General features: G+C 36.2%; 1 pseudogene across 1 annotated transcript; it reads left to right on the plus strand.

The window, feature by feature from the left end:
* Positions 1 to 18528: 18528 nt before the first annotated feature.
* Positions 18529 to 20548, plus strand: LOC308414975 (heat shock protein HSP 90-alpha-like; annotated as a pseudogene). Its single transcript has 3 exons — positions 18529 to 18654; positions 18870 to 20049; positions 20393 to 20548. The product of its transcript is annotated as a heat shock protein HSP 90-alpha-like (transcript).
* The last annotated feature ends 3331 nt before the right edge of the window (positions 20549 to 23879 follow it).

Here is a 23879-nt window from a genome sequence, read left to right on the forward strand (position 1 = left end):
AGAGAATATGAAAGCTAGAATATCATGGGCAGATGCCATATAGATCCCAAGAGAGCCCAAATGCCAGGTCAGATTGCTACAGCCAGCAAAACTCTTGACTAAAATAGATGGAGAAACCAAGAAATTCCATGATGAAACCAAATTTACACAATCTCTTTCAGCAAATCCAGCACTACATAGGATAATAGAATTTTTTTCTGTCACTATTTTTATTGCCTTATTGACTATACTAACACTGTATACATAAAAACAAACACCAAATGGAAAAAAGGATGAGTAGTCCCTGTGAAAAGAAATATAATAGATATTGTGTGTAGGCTGGACATGGGTTGGGACAGTTGCATGGAAGATGAAGGTAGAGTGTACTGGGAAAGACAATTGGAACTGGGGGGGGGGGGGGATACCTAGTGCTACGGAAATTCCCAGGAATCTATTAGGATGATCTTCACTAAGACTACTAATAATGAGCTATATGGAGCCTAAACTGGCCATTCTGTATAACCAGACAAGACTTCCAGTGGAGCAATTAGCACACCAAACAAGCCACAAAAGCTTCTCCCTATAATTTGTCTTGCCAACATGGTATTCTGGGGTAAAAAGTGACACAGAAATTATGGAAGTGGCCAAGCCATGACTTGTCTCTCTTGAGACCCATACCACAAGAGAAAACCTAACCTTACTCTGTCTGGAGGTCCAGAAACCAGATCTGATAACCCAAAGACCCGGAACAGAATAAAACACAAATTGCAAAGACAGTCAATGAAATTATTCCTTATGATATTCTGCTATACTCAAAGATTGGTGCCTAGACCAATTGTCATCAGAGAGGCTTCATCCAACAACCAATGGAAGCAGATGTAAAGACCCACAACCTATCTTTAGGAGGAGCTCAGAAAAGAAGGTAAGGAAGGATTATGGGATCCAGAAGCATGCAGGCCACCAAAAGAAAACACACATAACCAACAAACCTGGACTCATAGGAGCTTACTGAGATTAGATCAAAAATCAGGAAGCCTGCATGGGTCTAACCTAGGGCCTCTGCACATATGTTATAGTTGTGTAGCCTGGTGTTTATTCGGGGCTATTTAAAAAAGAAAGTGTGTGTTGTTTCTGAAGGTTTTACATGTTTTGTAAACACCTGTCTTTCTGCTGGTTTGCCTTATGCAGCCTTAATATAAGGGGAACTGTCTAGTTGTATTGCAAATAGATATGACATGTTTGGTTGAAATCCATGCAAGGCTAGCCAATTCCTGAAGGGAAATAGATGAGAAGAGGAGGAAGGGAAAAGTGTAGTTATTATGTAATATCTGAGAGAATAAAATAATTTAAAAATACTCAAAAATAACAGCAAACTGAGGTTCAGAAAACTTATTAAATTTTTAAGCAGAAAAACATAAAAGAGGCAGCATCTTGTTTTCATGGATTAGAACACTTTTTAACTAACTATGATAAGCTGAGTTAAATATCCATGGAGTCCACACTATCAAAAGAGTCAACAGGTTGTTCAAGTGGTACACATTGTATACTGCACACATGGTCTTGTTATGAGCACACACGCAGGTTATACATGGGTATGCAAAAAATAAAGAAAATGTAACTTTTAAAGGACTGATAAAAAGAGCAATTAAAAGTAGTGAAAGATACGTGGATCATCACATTTAATGGAATTTAAATAAATGAACAACATCAGCTCTCTCAGGATGAACCGAAAATCCTAGAAGAGTTTGGGATGATATATTCAAAGTCCAGTACAGAAACATAAAATCGAGTGAAAAGGAAAAAAATAAAAAAGAAGACTTATCACAAACAGATAGTGCTATAATTATTTCTTAAATGTTGTGAGTTAGAAAGATATATAAATGTAATATTAAAATGCTGTAGAATTAAAATGTTGGCATGTCATCATAGATGAGGGAAGTCTCACAGGTCCTTACTTCAAAATTAAGGATTACAAAGAAGTAGACAGCTTAGAGAGGGGGGGAGTCACTTGATGGGTCATTTAATATTGAGTCACCATCTCAATGAATATGTACATATAAGGAATATCAACTGAACTCTGCAGGTTTTTTTTGTGTGTGTGTATAATATGGTTACATTTTAATTAAAATAGAATTATTTTTTGTAGTAAGGCCTAGTATTAGTTGGTATATGATAAAACTTAAACTGCTATTAAAATAGTTTGTAATAATCACAAAATTTTTATGCAAACCACAGAAAAGTCACAAAACCAAATATGAACAGAACTCTAATCTCTGGAGTTTATGTTTTCACCGAAATGTTCTTAGAGGTATAGTGAATAATAAACCATAATATTTGTATTCTCTGGATGGCATTCTGCAGGAGGTATTGCTTGTTTTTCTCAGTCTGTTCTCCCAAAGGATACATTATTTAGTGTACTTGGCAAAATTATCTACAAAGGTGTTTTTAAATATTTACAAAATTGTTGCTATCCCTTTCTTTAAGGGTAAAGCCTAATTCCTCTTCTCTGTGGGCAAACTTGGCAATTTGCTCTTTAAAAAAAATCAAACAGAAGAAAGAAGACAGTATGCAACTTTAGATATGAGGTCATAAAATGTACCATGATGTTTCCCCTGTCTTGAATCATTCTTTCTGCTTTAAATTACTGATCTATCTTGAGTTGACTGCTTTAGCTCCAATGAGTATTACAGGATTAAAAGTCAGACTTACATCTTAAATGTAAACCTCTTTAGAAACTCTCATCCAAACAAAATCAATTAAGCTGGATCCATGAGAGCTCCCAGAAACTAAGTCACGGACCAACGAGCATGCATGGGCTGGTCTGTGGTCCCTGGCACATATGTAGCAGAAGTCGGCTTTGTATGGCCTCAGTGGGAGAGGATAATCCTAATCCTGTAGATATTTGATGCCCCAGGGAAGGGAGATGAGGGTGGGTGGGGCCTTGGGGGTGGCTGTAATAGGTGTTGGTTGGCAGGGTGGGCAGGGGTGGGGATTGGAGTAGGGGAGTGAGGAGCACCCTCTCGAAGGCAAAAGAGAGAGAGGAGGGGATGAAAGAATGCTTAGAGGGGAGACCAGGAGCAGAGGCAACATTTGGAAAGTACATAAATGAAATAATGAGTCTTGACCCCAGTGCACTGCTCAATTAAAAAGAAAACCCATGTAATTGCAGCAAGGATGGTCTCTCGTGAGTTCTTGGGGGGTCGCGTTATCCCGAGACTTGACTGAGGGTCTCCCCTCTGCGGGGGTCTTTCACACTCATTAGTTATAAGGTACAATAAGACTTATTTCACTTATATCTGGGGTTTATGCTTGAGTGTGTTATTGACTGGAATTCAAATTAGTTTAGATAATGCTATTACCTACATTGCTTCTATGTTTGTGAATATATTTGCCTAACAATTTCAAACATTATAGTAATTACTAAGCCTATAAAACGGAGAATACTCAATATATACATCTCTCCCAATTCCTGCAGTAGTCTATGTGACCAAGCATTAACAGCCATTATAGCAGCCTCTGACTTAGTTCTTATGATGACAGGTCTCTTTTGAGTTCCTTCCTGGGAAAAAGTCAAAATATGTATAATGAATGTATTCATTCATTCAACAACTGTAATAAAGCCTCTCTAACAGACTCTATACCTTTAGAAGATTACTAAGATGTCAAATTTATTAGAATATTTTCCAAAGGAGTTTATCATTTCTAGTCCATTCTCTGTTCTTTTAAAATGTTTTAGCACTTACAATTCAAAAGTAATTTCTAATGGACATGAACATGATTCCTCCAAAATATAACCATCAGGAAGGCTTGTCTACCATTTGTTTGTTTATATGGTATAAGTATCTTAACTTTCTTAATTGCCAGCAAGCACTCTCGGTATAACCAAGTATACAGATGTGATTCATTGTACTGTTTTTTTCTGTCTCTTTTTAAACCCTTGTTCCTTCTAGATCTCTACCTATTTAATTTTCCTAGGTACAATATATCTATACATCTCAGAACAGATTAAAATATAACATGTCAATATCCTACTGTTACTGGTTATAAAATAATTTTTTATCAACTTGTCTGGGTTGATCTTTGACTTGACTGTGTACTGAATATCAATCTTAAAGGCCAAGTGATGGTTATATGTATTAATGTTTGCATCATAACACATTTTCAATGGACTCTTCTAATCACGTAAGGAAAAATATTAACCAATATTGTCTATCACCATATTTACACGCACTGTTTTCCATCTTCAAATTTATTTGCTTTACTTTTTGTCAATTTTAACAGCATCAGAACTTTATGCCACCATTTGAGACACTTTCATGGTCTACCTTTCCAAGTTCAAAGATATCTCTAGAACACTGAGTGTTCATCAACTGTCAGCTTTCAGAGCAGCAAGATACACAAAGGAGATCCTCTCATATATTATTCATCTGTTTATGGTTAAAACTAATCATAAAAACATTCCACATAGGTGGAAACAAGTTTATCTGCCACATTTTAGCTATAAGTAGGCCATTCTCACCTTTAGGGTAGGATCTGGGTCCAAATGATTTGACAACATGAATTGCTGCCTTCAACTGAAAACCAACAGTGACAACGAAAAATAGTAGCCATTACTTTATTTAGTATGTGTGAAGGGGTAGGGATAGCCTCTGCATAAAAGTTAGTGATTTCTGGTTCTCTTGGGCATAAGCCTAATTCACTTAAATGTAATCTAAGAGTAACCGTTCTATGCAAATAAGAAAATAAATACAGGTTGACCAGCATCAGGACTCAGGACCTACAGGCAGACTCCTGAACTCCCAGAACATCCTCATAAGCTCTCTCCCACCTGAGCCCAGAGTGAGTCTGCTACATATCCCCACCAGCTATCCGGGGAGAGAACACCAGGAATTCTCAAAGCACAGATACCTCGGCCCTCAGACCCACAGGAAAGACAGGCTCCAGGAAGAGACAACAAGATCACCTATAATCAGAGATAACATGATGGCAAGAGAAAAGCACAGGAACCTAAGCAATGGAAACCAAGACATCTGGCAACATCAGAACCCAGTTCTCCCACCACAGCAAGTTGTGGATTTCCCAATACACTAGAAAAACAAGATTTAGATTTAAAAACATACTTCAAGATGATGATGGAGATCTTCGAGAAGCACATGAATAATTCCATTAAATAATTACGGGAGAATCAGGAGGACACATGTAAACAAATAGAATCCCTAAAAGAGGAGACACACACACACACACAAAAAAAAAAATCACTAAAAAAAATACAGAAAAGCACAACCAAACAGGTGAAGAAACTGAAATGGAAATAGAAACAATAAAGAAATAACAAAAAGAGACAACCCTGAAGATAGAAAACCTAGGAAAAATCAGAAGTAATAGACGCAAGAATCACCAACAGACTACAAGAGATGGAAAAGAGGATCTCAGGGTTAGAAGGCAACATAGAAAACATTGACACAACAGTCATAGAAAATGCAGAAACCAGAAAACTCCTAACCCAATACATCCAAGATATCCAGGACACAGTGAGAAGACTAAACCTAGGGATAGTAAGTGTAGAAGAGGGTGAAAACTCGCAACTAAAAGACACAGTAAATATTGTCAACAAAATCATAGAAGAAAACTTCCATACTCTTAAGAACAAGATGACCATGAACATACAAGAAGCCTACAGATCTCCAAATAGATTGGACAAGAAAAGAAACTCCTCCTGACACACATAATAGTCAAAACACTGAATATTCAAAACAAAGAAAGAGTCCTAAAAGCAGTAAGGGAAAAAGTACAAGTAACATATAAAGGCAGACCAATCAGTATTATGTCACATTTCTCAACAGAGACTATGAAAACTAGAAGAACCTAAACAGACATCATGCAGATCTCAATAGAACACAAATGCCAGCCCAGGTTACTCTATCCAGCAAAACTCTCAATTACTGTAGATGTAGAGACCAAGATATTCCAGAAAAAAAAAACAAATTTACACAATATCTGTTTACAAATCCACCCCTACAAAGAATAATACATGGAAAAATCCATCACAAGGAGGGAAACTACACCCTAGTAAAAGCAAGAAAATGATCATACAAGAAAAACAAAAGAAGAAAAGCACCCAAATATAATTCTACTTCTAACAAAAAAAATAACAGAAAACAAGAATCACTATTTCTTGTTTTCTCTTAACATGAATATATTCAATTCTTCAAGTAAAAAGACATAGACTATCAGACTGGATTCATAAACAGGATCCAGTATTTTGCTGTGTACAGGAAACTCATTCCAGAGACAAAGACAGGCACTACCTCAGAGTAAAAGGTTGGGAAAAATGCTTCCAAGAAAATGGTCCCAGAAAACAAGCTGGAGTAGGCATTCTAATATCGAATAATGTAGATTTTAACCAAAAGTTATCAAAAGAGATAAGGAAGGACACTTTTTACTCATCACTCTTCAATCTATCAAGATGAACATCCAATCCTTAACATCTATGCTCCAAATGCAAGGGTACCCACACTCATAAAAGAAACTCTACTGAATCTTAGAGCATATATTGCACAGCACACAATAATAGTGAGAAAATTCAATACCCCACTCTCATCAATGGACAGATCATGGAAGAAGAAACTGAACAGAGAAACGAGCAGAGGTTATGAATCAATTGGAATTAACATACATCTACAGAACATTTCATCCTAAAACAAAAGAATACACCTTCTTTCCAGTACCTCATGGCACTTTCTCCAAAATTAATCATATAGTCTGTCACAGAACAGATATAGAAAGGTCAAAATATTCCCATGCATCCTATCAGAGCACCATAGACTAAGGCTGGTCTTTAACAGCAACAACAACAACAACAACAACAAAAAAAAAAGCCCACATACACATGGAAGTTGAACAATGTGCTACACAATAACATAGTCAAGGAATAAATGAATAAAGCATTGAAAGCAGTACGAAGAGGAAAACTCAACGCTCTGAGGACCTCCACAAAGAAACTGGAGAGAGCACACACTAACAGTTTCACAGCATACTTGTAAGCTCTAGAACAAAGAGAAGCAGATACAACCAAGAGGAGTAGACAGCAGGAAATAATCAAACTCAACAGAAATCAACCAAGTAGAAACCAAAAGAACTATACAAAGAATCAACAAAACCAGGAGCTGGTTCTTTAAGAAAATAAACAAGATTGGTAAACCCTTAGTAAAAGTAACTAGAGGGCACAGAGAGAATATCCAAATTAACAAAATCAGAAATGAAAGGGGAGACATAATAACAGAAACTGAAGAAATTTAAGGAATCATCAAATCCTACTATGAAAGCCTATACTCAACAAAACTGGAAAATCTAGAGGAAATGGACAACTTTCTAGACAGATACCAGGTACCAAAGTTAAATCAGGATCAGATAAACCACCTAAACAATTCCATAGCACCTAAACAAATAGAAGCAGTCATCAAAAGCCTTCCAATCAAAAAAAAAAAAAAAAAAAAAAAAAAAAAAAAAAAAAAAAGCCCAGGACCTGATGGGTTTAGTGCAGAATTCTATCTGACTTTTATAGAAGACCTAAAACCAATACTTTCTAAACTATTCCACAAAATAGATACAGAAGGAACACTACGCAACTGTTCTTTGAAGCCAAAATTAAGCTCCTACCTAAACAACAAAAAGACCCTACAAAGAAAGAGAACTTTAGATCAATTTTCCTCATGATCATAGATGCATAAATACACAATAAAATTCTTGCAAACCAACTCCAAGCACACATCAAAACAATCATTAACCATAATGAAGTATGTTTCATCCCATAGATGCAGGGATGTTTTAATATATGGTAATCTATCAATATAATCCACCATATAAACAAACTCAAAGAAACAAACAAAAACAAAAAACATGATCATCTCACTAGATGCTAAGAAAGCATTTGACAAAATTCAAACATCTTCATGTTAAAAATCTGGGAAAGAACAGGAATCCAAGTCCCATACCTAAACACAGTAAAAGCACTATAAAGCAAACCAGTAGCCAACATCAAACTAAATGGAGAGAAACTTGAAGGGATCCCACTAAAATCAGGGACTCGACACAGCTGTCCTCTCTCCCCCTACCTATTCAATATAGTACTGGAAGTTCTGGCCAGAGCAAATAGACAACAAAAGGAAGTCAAAGGGATACAATCATAAAGAAAGAAGTTAACATATTCCTATTTGCAGATGATATGATAGTATACTTAACCCCCAAAATTCTACCAGAGAACTTCTATAGCTGATAAACAACTTTAGCAAAGTGGCTGGTTATAAAATTAACTCAAACAAATCAGTAGCCTTCCTCTACTCAAAGTATTAACATGCTGAGAAAGAAATTAGAGAAAAGACACCCTTCACAATAGTCACAAACAATATGAAATTCCTTGGTGTGACCCAAGCAATCTTTTCAAAACTCCCATGGACCAATACTCCAACCATTAAGCACACATTAAAAGAAATATAATTCAGTTGCATATGTGGCTGAAGATAGCAGTGTCTGGCAACTATGAGAGAATAGGCTTTTGGTCTAGGGAGGGCTTGCTTTCCCAATGTAGGTTAAAGCCAAGGCAATGGGCTGGAGAGTGTGATTAGGAGGGAGTTCACTTTTTTTTTTGAGGACAACTGGAGGGGGAGGGGGAATGGGAGCAGGATGGGGGAAGGGGATTGCTTTTCAAATGTAAATACAGAGATTATCTAATTAAAAATAAATTTAAAAAGAAAAGGAAAATAGATACAAGATAGTATGAAGTGAGAAGCTGCAAATTGTCTGTAGAACTCTGCCAGCAGATGCTTGTTAATTCAGTTTTTTCTTCTCTGTACTGAGCAATGTCAATCACTACAGAAATGTCAGCTCATATCAAAAGCAGTCATTTTTGCTTTCCTAGGCCATTAGAAGTGTGTTTGCAAACTTCAGTTTGGCAGCTTAGAACAAGAAAAAAGAAAGATAGCCAATGTGAAAGAATATACAATGATTTGGTTCAAGAATCGCATGAATAATATACTCAGAAAACATCCAGATTTTTGAACAGGTATTTAAGAAAACCTAGCATCCTACAATGCCAGGTGAAGGAAATACAAACCATGTCTGTATTAGTAAAACTTGTAAAGTATTTTTATTCCCACAATACTATAATGTAAATTACATGATGCTGAGATTTTTCCTCCCATATAAGTAATATATAAGCCATTTAAATGTATTCTTATGGTTTGATTCATTCTCAATAGGAATCTAAGCAAATCTAAGGTTTACAGGAAGTCTTTCATTTTTCTTTCTCATTCAATTCATTTACATCTCATATAATATCCCACTTCCTGGTCACCTCCTTCAACAATTCCCTATCCCACATCTGCTCTGCTCCCTTTCCTTTGCCTATATGAGAGTGCTTCCCCACCCAACCTCACTCTCCTGCCTCACCCTGACAGCATTCCCCCATGCTGGGACATCAAACCTCCAGAGATCAAAGGCCTCCCCTCCCGCTGCTGTCAGACAAGGCCAGTCTCTGCTACATATGTATTTGGAGCCATGAGTCCCTCCACATACACTTCTTACTTGGTTGTCTACACTCTGGGAGAACTGGGTGGTCAGGCCAGCCTATACTGTACTTCAAATGGGGTTGCAATCTCTCTCTGCTCCTTTAGACCTTCTACCAGCTCCCCAACAAGTTCCCTGAGCTACTTCTGATGGTTAGCTTCAATGATCCACATCTGCATCTGCTGTCACAATAGGTTCCTGTCTGTAATCATCTCTTGACCATGACAACAGTGTTGGCTTTGGTGTCTGCAGACATGATGGATCCCCAGGTGGAGCAGTCCCTGGCTGGCCCTTCCTTCAGCCTCTTTTCCATTTTCTGTCCCTGTTTTTTCTTTGGACAGGAACATTTTTGTTTAAAACTTCGAGATGAATAGGTGTCCCTATCTTTTGACCAGTGGGCCATACCTATCTGCTGGAGGAGGTCTCTGTAGAATCTATGTCCCCTTTCTCTGCGAACTTGGGCTAACATCATCTCCACTGGGACCTGGGAGACTCATGTTTCACTGGTGTCTGGGACCCTCAGGTGGCTATTTCCAGTTCCTCATCCTCCTGGCTACATATTTTTGTTCAATTCCCTGGCCCTCTGTACCTCCCTCATATCTGATCCGGATGCTGCCACCCTTATTTCCTCCCCCTCATTTCTCCCTCCCAGGTCCCCCTTTCTCTCAACCTCCCACGACTTTCCTATTCCCCACTCAATGCATGACTGAAGCACGAACACCCTGGTCTTCTTTCTATACTCCATTTGTTCTCTGGGTTGTATTATGGGCATTGTGAGCTTTGGGTTAATGTCCACTTATTAGTGAGTACATACCATGTGTGTTCTTTGGTGTCTGGGTTACCTCACTCAGGATGATATTTTCTAGTACCATCCATTTGCCTGTGAATTTCATGAAGTCGAATGCTCCATTGTGTAAATGTACCACATTTTCTGTATCCATTCTTCTCTTGAGGAACATCTGGATTGTTTACAACTTTTGGCTATTATAAATAAGGCTGCTATGAACATAGTGGAGAATGTGTTCTTGCTATGTATTGGTGCATCTTTTGGGTATATGCCCAGGCATGTATACTTGGGATTATAGGAAGCTTAGTTTCTCAGATTGTTTTCTTCCATGAGGTTCAATTTTTTGTGTGTTCTATAATATTCCATTTTGTTTTTGTTTTTTATTTCTGTGCATAACTAAAAAAATAGTCTACTGCCAGGATCAAATGTGAGCAGAGTTAATCCACATTTAAAAAAAATAGCTAATTAAAATGTAAGTGAACCAACAATTGCTAACACAGAAAGCTGAAGGTCAGAAATTCAGAAGTTCCTAAAATTATTATCTAGGCAAATTGTCAAAATCAAGAAAAGGCGACTCGATGATAACTAAAAGCATACTACCTGCAACTGTTTTTAAAGACTGGCTTGCAAATTTTAACAATATGTTTTATATGATTATAGTAGTTAAAGTGCTTTTAAATCCCTGGTTTTTTTTTTTCAGATAGAATAATTCTAGTTACTAAATCTCAAAAAGTTAGAACTGTAGTTTAATCAAAATAAAAGACATGAGGATTTATTGTTATCCAAATATAACCTGACCCTCCTTCTAGTTTTCAGAATCAGGCCTGATCCTTAAATGGAGACAAATGGGGTTTGTGTGGTCCATTTAATTATTTTTGTTTCCACACAGCTTACAAGAGGAAGGACAACATTGTTCTGTGCCTGTGTGCAATTTACTGAAGCACATGGAGAATAAAGATTACTTTGGTGCTTCTGTGCCGCATCCACCTTTGCAATAGAAACCCAGATATCTCATGTCCTCCACTGAGGTCTAGCACGGTGAGTATCCCTGACCACCCTAACTTCATTATTTCATAAGCCTGATCCCACAATCAGAGCCCTGGCCTTATCTGACAACCTTGTCCCACACCACTTGATGGAAACTGTAGGCTTCCATCAAGGCTCAAACTACCTGAAATCTTCCACAGGTTTCTTCTGTTCTTCATTCACCTTCCCAGTAGTATTCAAATTTCCCAGATTCTCCTATGGTGTGTAGTGCAGTATATATTCCTGATTACAGCATACGTGAGATTTTTGACAACTCACCAGATTTATCCTGGTTCCCCCAAGCAGTACCTATAATGCTAGTCATATCTTCTTTGCTTTGAAGGAAGAATTCTAGGCTTGGGTCAATATCCTTCCCACCTATTCATCACACCACAGAACTCTCCCACTTCATAATTAATCTTTGTGCATAGTTTTACTTTTCCCGACATTCTCTGGCTTATAACAGGAAGCACATCCTGTATACCAGTCCATACTTCTCTGTTCTCCTGATTTTATTCTAGCCAAGCCATTTCAAACTTCTAGACCAAGTATGATCCCTGACTTCATCTTTTCTGACTCAAACTGTCATTCCATAACAAAGTGAAACCTAACAAAGGAAGCCCATATGCCCAGATCTCATTACAAAGGTACCAATAATATGAACCATCAAGCCAAAACACAGCAGTAATATAGAAATGCTTACCCACAAGTCTTATCAAAATGATCTTCAAGACAGTGTTGGAATTCTGTAAACCCCACCCCACAGTTACGTGGCAACAGCCATGTATGCCCCTCCCCACAGTTAGCTGGCAACAGCCAGGTATGCTCCCACCCAGTAACCTAACACTATAAAGGGGCTGCTTGCCCCCCCCTTGCATTCCTGCTCTTTTTTCTCCTGCTTTCCCTTTTTCCCCATGCCCCTCCACTCCCTTCTCTCCTCCCTCTCCATGTGCTCATGGCTAGCCTCTGCTTCTCTAATCCTCTTCTCCTCTTCTCTCTCTCTATCTCTACTACCCTTTTAACTCTCCTCCCCATGCCCTGTATAAACTCTGTTCTGTACTATACCATAGAGGGATGGGCATGGTTCCCAACAAATACAAAAACATTGAAGGGGATTCAAGCTAAAAAAAACAAAATTTGGAATTGAAAAATCAAATAATTCTATAAAACTCAAAGGAAAGATTTACAGGAAGAATGAAGCAAGCAGAAGTCTGAGTATCAGAACTCAAAGGTAAACTAGAAGATCATGATCAAATAAGCAAGGACTATGAAAACAATTTAAAAGATAGGAAAGAAACACATAGTAAATGTGGGAGACTATGAAAAAAAAAAAACAAAAACAACCTCAAAATTATAAGCATAGATGAGGGAGGAAAATTTCTGAATCAATGACATAGACTACAATTTTGACAAGATCATAGAAGAAAACTTCTGGTAAACTAAAGATACAAGATCAGAGAAGAAAATTTCCCTTAAACTAAGGAAAGACATACCCATGAATATGAGAAAGTCAGAGAACATCAAAAAAGACAACCCCCCTCGACAGGCTATCATTAAAATATTAAGGATATGTAACACAAAAAGTGTTTTGAAAGATTCAGAAGAAAATAATGCAAGTAACACATATAAAGGAAAACCCATCAGAGTAGCAGGTACTGTCTCAGTGGAAACATTGAAAGCCAGAGGATTCCAGAGCAATGTGCTCCAAATTCTAAAAAAAAAAAAAAAAAAAAAAAAAAACTATGACAGCCAACCTAATATAACATACTCAGCAAAATTATATGCTTAGATTGAAGGAGAAAGCAAAAGTTTCTACTACATCCACAGCATAAAAAATTTATACCCAGCAAACCAAAATTAATGAACATACAGGAAGCATTATTGTGCACTTACAGGCAGAATTAGCATAGTAAAGAGACTGACATTGTTATGCCCAGATCACAGGGTCCCTACTGACTACCAGAGACTACCAGAAATCCAACATGTATGCAAAAGCAAAGGCTCTTCATTCAAGCTCCAGCTTGGACACTCTGACCTCTCAAAATCAGTGAATAGTGTGGAAAGTACTCATCTGGTACAAGCCTTGTACTTTTTTATCATGGTTACAGGAGAGTAAGGGACTTTCTATTTAGGAAGTCACATTTTTGGATGACATTTGCTTGGTACATTTCTATGACTACATTTCTATTGGCTACAAATGGTTTCAGCTTGGTACGTATAATGTTTGCAACCTTCTTCAATCTATTTTGAGACATTAGGTACTTTCCCTTTATGAACTGATTGGTTGTTTCTAGGGATAGAGAATCTGTTTGTCTATGTGAATTGTGGTTGTGGTCAGAGTGATATGTTTTCTGGAACATGTTGGGATTTTTCCAGGAGCTAAGTTCACACACTAAGGGCAAGTTAATTCCTCCTGTGAATATTTTGTTCCTCCCTTCTAAGAAAGACTGAAACATCTTCTCTTTGATCTTCCTTCTGCTTAAGCTTCTGTGGTCTGTGTATTGTATTTTGAGGATTCCGAGATTTGGGCTGTTATCCATTGATCAGTGTGTACATACCATTTGTGGTTTTTTTTTTTTTTTTTTTTTTTTTTTTTTTTTTGTGATTGGGTTGCCTTACTCAAGAATTTGGGCTGTTGTCCATTGATCAGTGTGTGCATACCATGTGTGTTTTTTTTTGTGATTGGGTTACCTCACTCAGGATGCTATTTTATAATTCCATTAATTTGCCTAAGAATTTCATGAAGTCTTTGTTTTTAATAGCTGAGTAGTACTCTATTGTCTAAATGTATCACATTTTCTGTATCCATTCCTCTGCTGAAGGAAGTGAAAGATCTGTATGACATGAACTTCTCTGATGAAAGAAATCAAAGAAGATCTCAGAAGATGAAAAGACCTCGAATGCTCATGGATTTCCAAGATTAATAGAGTAAATATGGCCATCTTGCCAAAAGCAATCTACAGATTTAATGCAATTCCCATCAAAATTCCAACCCAGTTCTTCAAAGAGTTGGAAAGAGCAATTTGCAAGTTCATTTGAAATAATGAAAAACTCAAGATATTGAAAAGTATTCTCAACAATAAAAGAACTTCAGGGAGAATCTCAATCCCCAACCTCAAGCTGTATTACAGAATAATCATAATTAAAAACTGTATAGTATTTATAGGTTTATCTTTGGAATAAAACTGAATACCCAGAAATGAACCCATATACCTATGTTTACTTGTTCTTTGATAAAGGACATAAAACCATCCAAAAGAAATAAGACAGCATTTTCAACAAATGCTGCAGGTTCAACTGGAGGTCAGCATGTAGAAGAATGCAAATTGATCCATTATTATCTCCTTGTACAAAGCTCAAATCCAAGTGGATCAAGGACCTCCACATAAAACCAGATACACTGAATCCAACAGAAGAGAAAGTGGGGAAGAGCCAAGAACACATGGATTCAGGGGGACATTTCCTGAAGAGAACACCAATGGCTTATGCTCTAAGATCAAAAATTGACCAATGGGACCTCATAAAATTGCAAAGCTTCTCAAAGGCAAGGACACACTATCAAGAGTACAAAATGGCAACCAATAGATTGGGGAAAGATCATTATCAATTCTACATCTGATAGAGGGCTAATATCCAATATATACCAAAACCTCAAGAAATTAGACTCCAGATGATCAAATAACCTTATTAAAAATGGGAGACAAAGCTAAACAAAGAATTTTCAACTGAACAATATCAAGTGGTTGAGAAACACTTAAAAAATGCTCAACATCCTTAGTCATCAGGGAAATGAAAATCAAAACAAGCCTGAGATTTCACCTTACACCAGTCAGAATGGCTAAGATCAAAATTTCAGGTGACAACATTTGCTGGAGAGGATGTGGAAAAAGAGGAAATGTTGGTGGAATTGCAAGGTGCTACAACCACTCTAGAAATCAGTTCTGGAAGTCTGACTGTTCCTCAGAAAATTGGACACAGTACTATCCACTCCTGGGCATATACCCAGAAGATGATCCAAAATATAAGTAGGATACTTGTTCCGTTATGTTCATAGCTGCCCTATTTATAATACCCAGAAGTTGGAAAGAACCCAGATGTCTTCAACAGAAGAAGAGACTTGTAATTTTAAAATGGATCCTTCAGAATGAAATACAGAGCTATAATCACAACAAAAAACACCACTAAGAACACAAATATCACCACCAAAAGTCAACAATAAGATGACTACAATTAAAACAAACATTTCACTAATAAATTTAAATATAAATGGTCTCAATTCTCCATTCAAAAGACACGGATTGATTGATTGGATTTTAAAAAACCCATTTAGCTGTTGTCTTCAGAAAACATCTTAGATTTAAAGATAGGCATCTCCTTGAAGTAAGAAAATGGGCAAAAATATTCTAGTCCCATGTTTCTAGGAAACAAGCATCCATTACTATCTAAATACCTGACATAATTGACTTCTAACTAATCAAAAGTGATGAAGAGGAACACTCTATTCTAATCAAAGGAAAACTTAACAGAGAAGACATTACTATTCTAAACATACACACAATAACTCCATGTTCTCCAATTTCAGAAAAAAATAAATAAATCAAAAGAAAACTACTACTGTATTTAAAAACACAGCTTACCATCAGTACATTAATAATAGCTGATTTCAGTACCATACTTTTCCCAAAATACAGGCCATCTGGACAAAAAAATTAGTAAAACCTCTAAATTAATAGACAACAACCATCAAATAGACTTATCATATGTCTATATTAAAACATTATAGGGCATTATATAGCACACTGAAGTTTATCTAAATGGATTACATCCTGGGATACAAAACCAATATTTACAAATTTAAAAATATTGAAATTATACCTTGTGTCCTATGTAACTAACTACAATGCACTAATTGAGATAAAACAAAATCTAGTAAATAAGCAAACAAATGGGGATTAAGTAACTCATTACTGAATGATGAAATGCGTCAAAGAAAAAGAAAAAAAAGAAAAGAATAAAAATTCCTCAAACTAAATGAATATGCAATACATCAAATCCACAAGACACATTTGAAGGAGTCCTATTTAGTGCCTACCTATGAGGGGCCTCTTCCTTCTCAGAGGAGAAGAGGAGGGGGGTTGCAATAACGGGCTGTGTGTGTGTACAGGGGCAGTGAGCTAGGATTACAGGAGAAGCTGTAATGGTGATATAAACTGAATAAATATATAAATTAATGAAAAGCAGAGCATAAATAAATGGCTCAATTATACCACTTTCAAAAACTGGGGGAGGAAATTCAAACCTAGTAAGCATCAAGAAATAATAAAAATTAGAGTAGAAATCAGCAAAATAGAAAGAAAAACCAACACAAAGAATCAATAAATTTAAGAGATAAGCAAAATTTACAAGCCCTTGACTCAACTAACTAAAAAGAAAAACAAACAAACAAAAAAAAAAAACAAAAAAAAAAAAACAAAATCAGAAATGAAGAGGGAAACGTTACAACAGACACCAAGGAAAATTATAATATTATACGGGAATATTTTAAAAACCTAAACTGCATTAAGCTGGAAAACCTACAAGAAATGGATGAAATTTTAGACTTAATCAACCACTATCTAAAACAATTAGAAGTCAACAGCTGAAAGAGACTAATAACAAATGAGATGAAATTGTTAATAAAAGACTTCCAGTTATGAAAAGTCCAGGACCAGATGAATTTCCAGGAGAATTTTACGAGAGATTCACAGATACAAACAACTCTTCTTAAAGAACATAGCAACAGACACACAATTCCAAAACTCCTTATTTAGAGCTGGTATCACTTGAATACCCAGACCAGATGAAGAAACAGTAACAACAACAAGCTACAGGACATTATTCCTGATGATTATAGAATAAACAATAAAAAATAATACTTAGACTAAAAATTGATTTTAAAAAAGTCAGACAGGCATAAACATGTTATAAATGATCACCAAGTTGATTTTGCCCCTGAATTGCATGGATGGTTCAACATATGCAAGTCAATAAATGTAATAAACAACATGAATAAAGTGCAAAAATCACACAATCATCTTAATAAAGACTGAAAATGGGCCTTGACATAATCTCACATCTTTTGTGATAAAATTCGTAGAGAATTTAGGGCTAGAATGATCATACCTCAACAATAAAGAACAATATATGTGAAACCCAGACCCAACATCATCCTAAATGGAGAGAAGCTTAAGGAAATCCCCCTGAAGTCAGGAATGAAGTAGAATATCCACTATCTTTACTCTTCCAATATTGTGCTTAAAATGCAAGTTGAAGCAATAAGAGGAGTAATTTAAAGGAATACCAAAAAAGAAAGAAGAACTAAACCATTCCTATTTCTCAATGATATATTAGCATACATATTAAGATCCCAAATTTATTCCAGAATACTACTAAAAATGATAAACAATTTCAGCCATATGGCAGGCAGATACAGAATCAACTTGCACAAACCAAAAGTTTTTTTTTTTTTTTTTTTTTTTTTTTTTTTTTTCCGTTTCTTTACACCATCAACAAACATGGAGAGAAGGAGGTCATGGACACCATACCTTTTAACAATAGCCTCAAGAAAAATAAAATACCTAGGAATAAACCTAACCAGAGTAGTTAAGGACCTCTACAATAGAAGCATCAAAGCTCTGAAGAAAGAGATATGGAAAGACACTAGAAATGAAAAGACATGTCATGATCATAGAATGGTAGTTCTAACGTTATGAAAATAGCCATTCTGCCAAAATCTGTTTATAGATTCAGTGTGACACCAATAAAAATTTCCGTCTCAGACTGGAGAGATGGCTCAGTAGTTAAGAGCACTAACTGCCCTTTCAGAGGTCCCGAGTTCAATTCCCAGCAACCACATGGTGGCTTACAACCAGCTGGAATGGGATCTGGTGCACTCTTCTGGTGTGTATCTGAAGACAGCTGCAGTGTATTCATATACACAAAATAAATAAATAGATAGATATATAGATAGATATTTCCATCTCATTGTTTTATAAAAATAAAACACTATCCTAAAATTCACATGGAATCACCAAAGGCCAGAGATAGTCAAAAGAACACTAAGCAAAGACAATAAATTTGCTTCAGTATCCTGGCACGGTTAGTCATGATCTGTGCATATTCATTCAACCAAGATGCCTGAGGAAACCCAGACCCAAGACCAACCAATGGAGGAGGAGGAGGCTGAGACCTGTGTCTTTCAGGCAGAAATTGCCCAGTTAACGTCCTTGATCACCAACACTTTCTACTCAAACAAAGAGGTCTTTCTGAGGGAGCTCATTTTCAATTCATCAGATGCTCTGGATAAAATCAGATAATGAGAGCTTGACAGACCCTAGCAAACTTGATTCTGGGAAGGAGCTGCACATTAATCTCATTCCCAACAAACAAGATTGAACCCTCACTATTGTGGATAATGGAATTGGAATTACCAAGGCCTACTTGATCAATAACCTTGGCACTATTGCCAAATCAGAAGAAACATTCTCAGTTAATTGGCTATCCCATTACTCTCTTTGTGGAGAAAGAACATGATAAAGAAGTCAGTGATGATGAGGCTGAAGAAAAGAAAGAGAAAGTGAAAGAGGAAGAAAAACAAAAGAAAAGAAGTCTGAAGACAAGCCTAAAATAGAAGATGTTGGTTCTGATGAAGAAGAGAAGAAGGATAGTGACAAGAAAAAGAAAATAAAGGAAAAGTACATTGATCTAGAAGAACTCAACAAAACAAAGCTGATTTGGACTAGAAATCCTGATGATATTACTAATGAAGAATATGGAGAGTTCTACAAGAGCTTAACCAATGATTAGGAGAAACATTTGACAGTAAAACATTTTTTTCTATTGAAGGACAATTGAAATTCCGGGCTCTTCTCTTTGTCCCAAGACATGCTCTTTTTGATCTCTTTGAAAACAGAAAGAAAAAAGAACAACATCAAGTTGTATGTTCACAAAGTTTTTATCATGGATAACTGTGAGGAGTTGATCCTGGAGTATCTGAATTTCATTAGAGGGGTGGTGGATTCTGAGAATCTCCCTCTAAATATTTCCCATGAAATGCTGCAACAAAGCAAAATTCTGAAAGTTATTAGAAAGAATTTGGTCAAGAAATGCTTAGAACTATTTACTGAACTGGCATAAGATAAAGAGAACTACAAAAAAATTATGAGCAGTTCTCAGAAAATATAAAGCTTGGAATTCATGAAGACTCCAAAAATCAGAAGAAGTTTTCAGAGCTGTTGAGATACTACACATCTACTTCTGGAGATGAGATGGTTTCTCTGAAGGACTACTGCACAAGAATGAAGAAAAACCAGAAGCACATCTGCAAAATTATGAAAGATATTTTGGAGAAAAAGGTTGAAAAGGTGGTTGTGTCAAACCAATTGGTGACATCCCCATGCTGCATTGTCACAAGTACGTATGGGTGAACAGCAAACATGGAGAGAAGCATGAAAGCTCAAGCCCTCAGAAGCAACTCAACAACAGGTTACATGGCAGTAAAGAAACACCTGGAGATAAACCCTGATCACTCCATTATTGAAACCTTCAGGCAAAAGGCAGAGGCTGACAAGAATGACAAGTCTGTGAAGGATCTGGTCATCTTGCTCTATGTAACTGCACTCCTGTCTTCAGGCTTCAATCTGGAAGATCCCCAGATGATGCAATATCCTTTTCAACCCAATCGCCAATTTGTTGCATTTTCCTCTTCAACCCAAATAAACCCATTCAATGAAAACACAACTCAGTGATTAGGAAAACAAACTGTGGTCTATTTTGGGCAGATTTACCACTATACTCTCTATTTCCCTCCTAAGAAATCCCTCTCACTTGCTGTGAACAGTCCTCTTGTTCCTGTTCTGTCCTCTCCTCCTTCTCCTCTGACTCTTCCTCTTCCTCTTCCGTTTTACTCCCTGACTCCTCCTCTTCTGTTTCTTCTCCTTTTTCCCACTTTCTCTCCCTGTCTAATCATGTATTGCCTTAACATAAATCTACACCCAGACCCATGCTAACAGGATCTACAGGATGATCAAGCTTGGTCTAGGTATTGATGAGGATGACCCTACTGTGGATGATACTAGTGCTTCTTTAACTGAAAAAAAAAAAATGCCACCCCTAGAAGGAGATCATGACACATCACACATAGAAGTAGACTAAGCTTCACCAGAACTATGTGTTTGATGATTACCTTCATTCCTTCTGATAATATATTTTCCATGATTTTGGTTTGTTTTTGTTAACATTTAAAACATCTGTGTGGCATGAAAACTAAGGGGAAGATAAAATTTCTACATGTGATACTGTGATAATATACATTGATAAAACGTTTGTTGTAAGACGTAACCTGTTAATGTAAACTTTGTGATCTGAAGTGTTTAGCTGTTGAGCTGGATTTCTTAGTAGACCAAATTAAGATTGCTTAAGTTTCACTTTACAATTTCTTTTTTTCATTCTCTGTAGTTAATTCTGTGTTCTAGTCTTAGAAGTAAACACAAGTTAAAACAACTTGACAGAAATTATCCAACTGGCTTGTTTTCCAAAGTACTGAGAACAAAACCCTAAGTTTCCCTAGGTCTTGTGACTCAGCAAGGCTTGTGAATGGAAATCGTGCCCAATAACATTCTGCTTTAAACAGTAAATACAGATGAGATTTTTAAAAAGACAATAATACTGGGTAGATTACAATTCCAGGTCTTAATATGTATTACAGAGCCATAATAATAAAAACAATGTGACATTGGCAAAAACAAACAAAAAAACCTCAGACATGTCTACCAATGGCAGATCCAAACATAAACTCACATAAATTCAACTATTTAATATATAACAAAGACTTTAAATTTATGGTGGAGATAGGGAAATATCTTCGGTAAGTTGTTCAGGAAAACTAGTTTTCTACATACTGAAAAGCCCAATGTCACATCATTTTGAGTACTGTCCAAGACTGCTTGAAGCACTGGCTTCTTTAGCAATTGCTTGTGATGTGAATAAACTTATAGGCATTACAAGCTCTCATTTAAGAATATATTAAAACTAAAAAAAAAAAAAAAAAAAAAGCCAAAAAGTGGAAGCCTCAGTCCTTCTTAGAAAACAAAACAAAAAACCCAGAACAATAAGTGTATAGCACCCTCTTAGAGTGGGGTACACCTAGACCTTAAATCATTAATAACTCAAGAGCTAAGAAGATAGACTTGTGGCAATTTTTGGTATTTAAAAATCATTATGTTTAATCATTACACACCAAGAAACCTTTGACTATTTCCATGTTACATTTTGTTTTACACACACTTTATAATCATTGTAAATAGTAAGATTTCAATGCATACAATCAAACCTTTAAAAAATCAAGTACTAACAAAAATATATTCATATATTTTTATGCTAAAATGCTTTTAATAATCTGTTCATGTATCTCTGTTTTTTAAAATAAAATTGTAAGGAAAAAAATAAAAAAATATATAAAAACACCTAAGACCAAAACAAAACAAATTTTGTACAGATCTAAGCAAGGAAAAAAAAAAAAGAATATATTAAAATCGAACTAATTATTTATTTTTAATCAAACTACAGGCAGACAATAGGCCAATGGAGATTAGTAATACATTCTTGAATATAAACTAATCTACACAATGCAAAAGTTTTAAAAACTGGATTTGAACTTTCAAAAAAATGAAATATAACTCATATTCTAATCAAAAATGAAGAAAAATGCACTAAAGACCTAATATAAATACTGTTGTTAAGTCTGTAGAGAAGGCCCATCTCTGCTGTGGATCAAAACTCCAGAGGTGGAGTTAATTCCATACAGTACACACCCCAGTTGCAGTTCAACTCTTCAGATCACTGGATCATAGAATCACTGGATTACAGGGTCACAGAAAATACAGTCTCCAGTTAGACACAGGGAGGCCAGATAACACCAGAGATGACCAGATGGTGAGAGGCAAGTACAAGAACATAAGCAACAGAAACCAATTTGACTTGGCAACATCATACCCAGTTCTCACACCTCAGCAAGTCCTGGATACCCTAACACACGTATAAAGTAAGATTCAGATCTAAATTTTTGTTTCATGAAGACTATAGAGGACTTTTAAAAGCACATAAATAAACCCCTTAAAGGAATATAGGAGAACACAAGTAAACAAGTAAAAGCCCTTAAAGAGGAAACATGAATTCCTTAAAGAAATAGAGAACACAATCAAACAAATGAAGGAATTGAACAAAACCATCCAAGATCTAAAAATGGAAATAGAATCATTAAAGAAAACTCAAAGGGAGAGCCATGGAGATGGAAAACCTAGGAAAGAGAACAGAAGTCACAGATATAAACATCACCATGAGAATACAAGAGGTAGAAAAGAACCTCAGTGGCAGAAGATGGAATAGAATAAATCTACACAACACTCAAGGAAAATACAAAAATCAAAAAGATTCTATCTCACAACATTCAAGAAATCTAGGATACAATGAAGAGAATGAACCTGAGAATAATAGGTATAGAATAGAGTAAAGATTCACAAACTCAAAGGACCAGTCTCTTAAGATTTTATTGCTGTGAACAGACACAATGACCCATGCAAGTTTTATAAAAGACAACATTTAATTGGGCCTGGCTTACAGGTTGAGTGGTTCAGTCCATTATCATCAAGACAAGAACATGGCAGCATCCAGGCAAGCATGATGCAGGAGGAGCTGAGAGTTCTACATCTTCATCCAAAGGAAGCCAGGAACAGACTAAGCATCCTCAGACAGCTAGGAAGAGTGTCTCCAAGCCCACTTCCAGAGTGACACACCTCCTCCAACAAGGCCATACCTTCTAATAGTGCCACTTCCTGGGCCAAGCATATGCAAACCATCACAACAAGAAAACATCTTCAACAAAATTAGAGAATCCTAACCTAAGGAAAGGAATGCCCATAAATATATAGGAAGTTTAAAGAACAGCAAATAGATGGAACCAGAAAAGAAATTCCTATTGCCACATAATAGTTAAAACACCAAACTCACAGAATGCCCCCACAAAAAAAGTGATAGCAGTAAAGGAAAAGAGTTAACTAACATACAAAGGCAGACCAATCAGAATTAAACCAGACTTCTTAACTGACACTCTAAAATCCAGAAGCTCTTGAACAGATGTCATACAGACCCTAAGAGATCAAAAATATCAGCACAAACTACTATACCCAGCAAAATCGCAATTACCATATAGAAAAAATCCAAGATATACCAAGACAAAACTAAATTTAAGCAATAAATTTTCACAAACCCAGCATTACAGAGGATAATAGAAGGAAATATTCAACACAATGAGGGAAACTACACCTAAGAAAAATCAAGAAATTAATCTTTTCATAACAAACCCAAAAGAAAAGAAACACACAAACATAATTCCACCTCTAACAACAAAAATATTAGGAAGCAACAGTCATTGGTACCTAATATCTCTCAACATCAATGGATGCAATTCCCCAATAGAAAGGCATAA

Source organism: Micromys minutus, assembly GCF_963924665.1.
Source record: "Micromys minutus genome assembly, chromosome: X".
NCBI classification, from domain to species: Eukaryota; Metazoa; Chordata; class Mammalia; order Rodentia; family Muridae; genus Micromys; species Micromys minutus.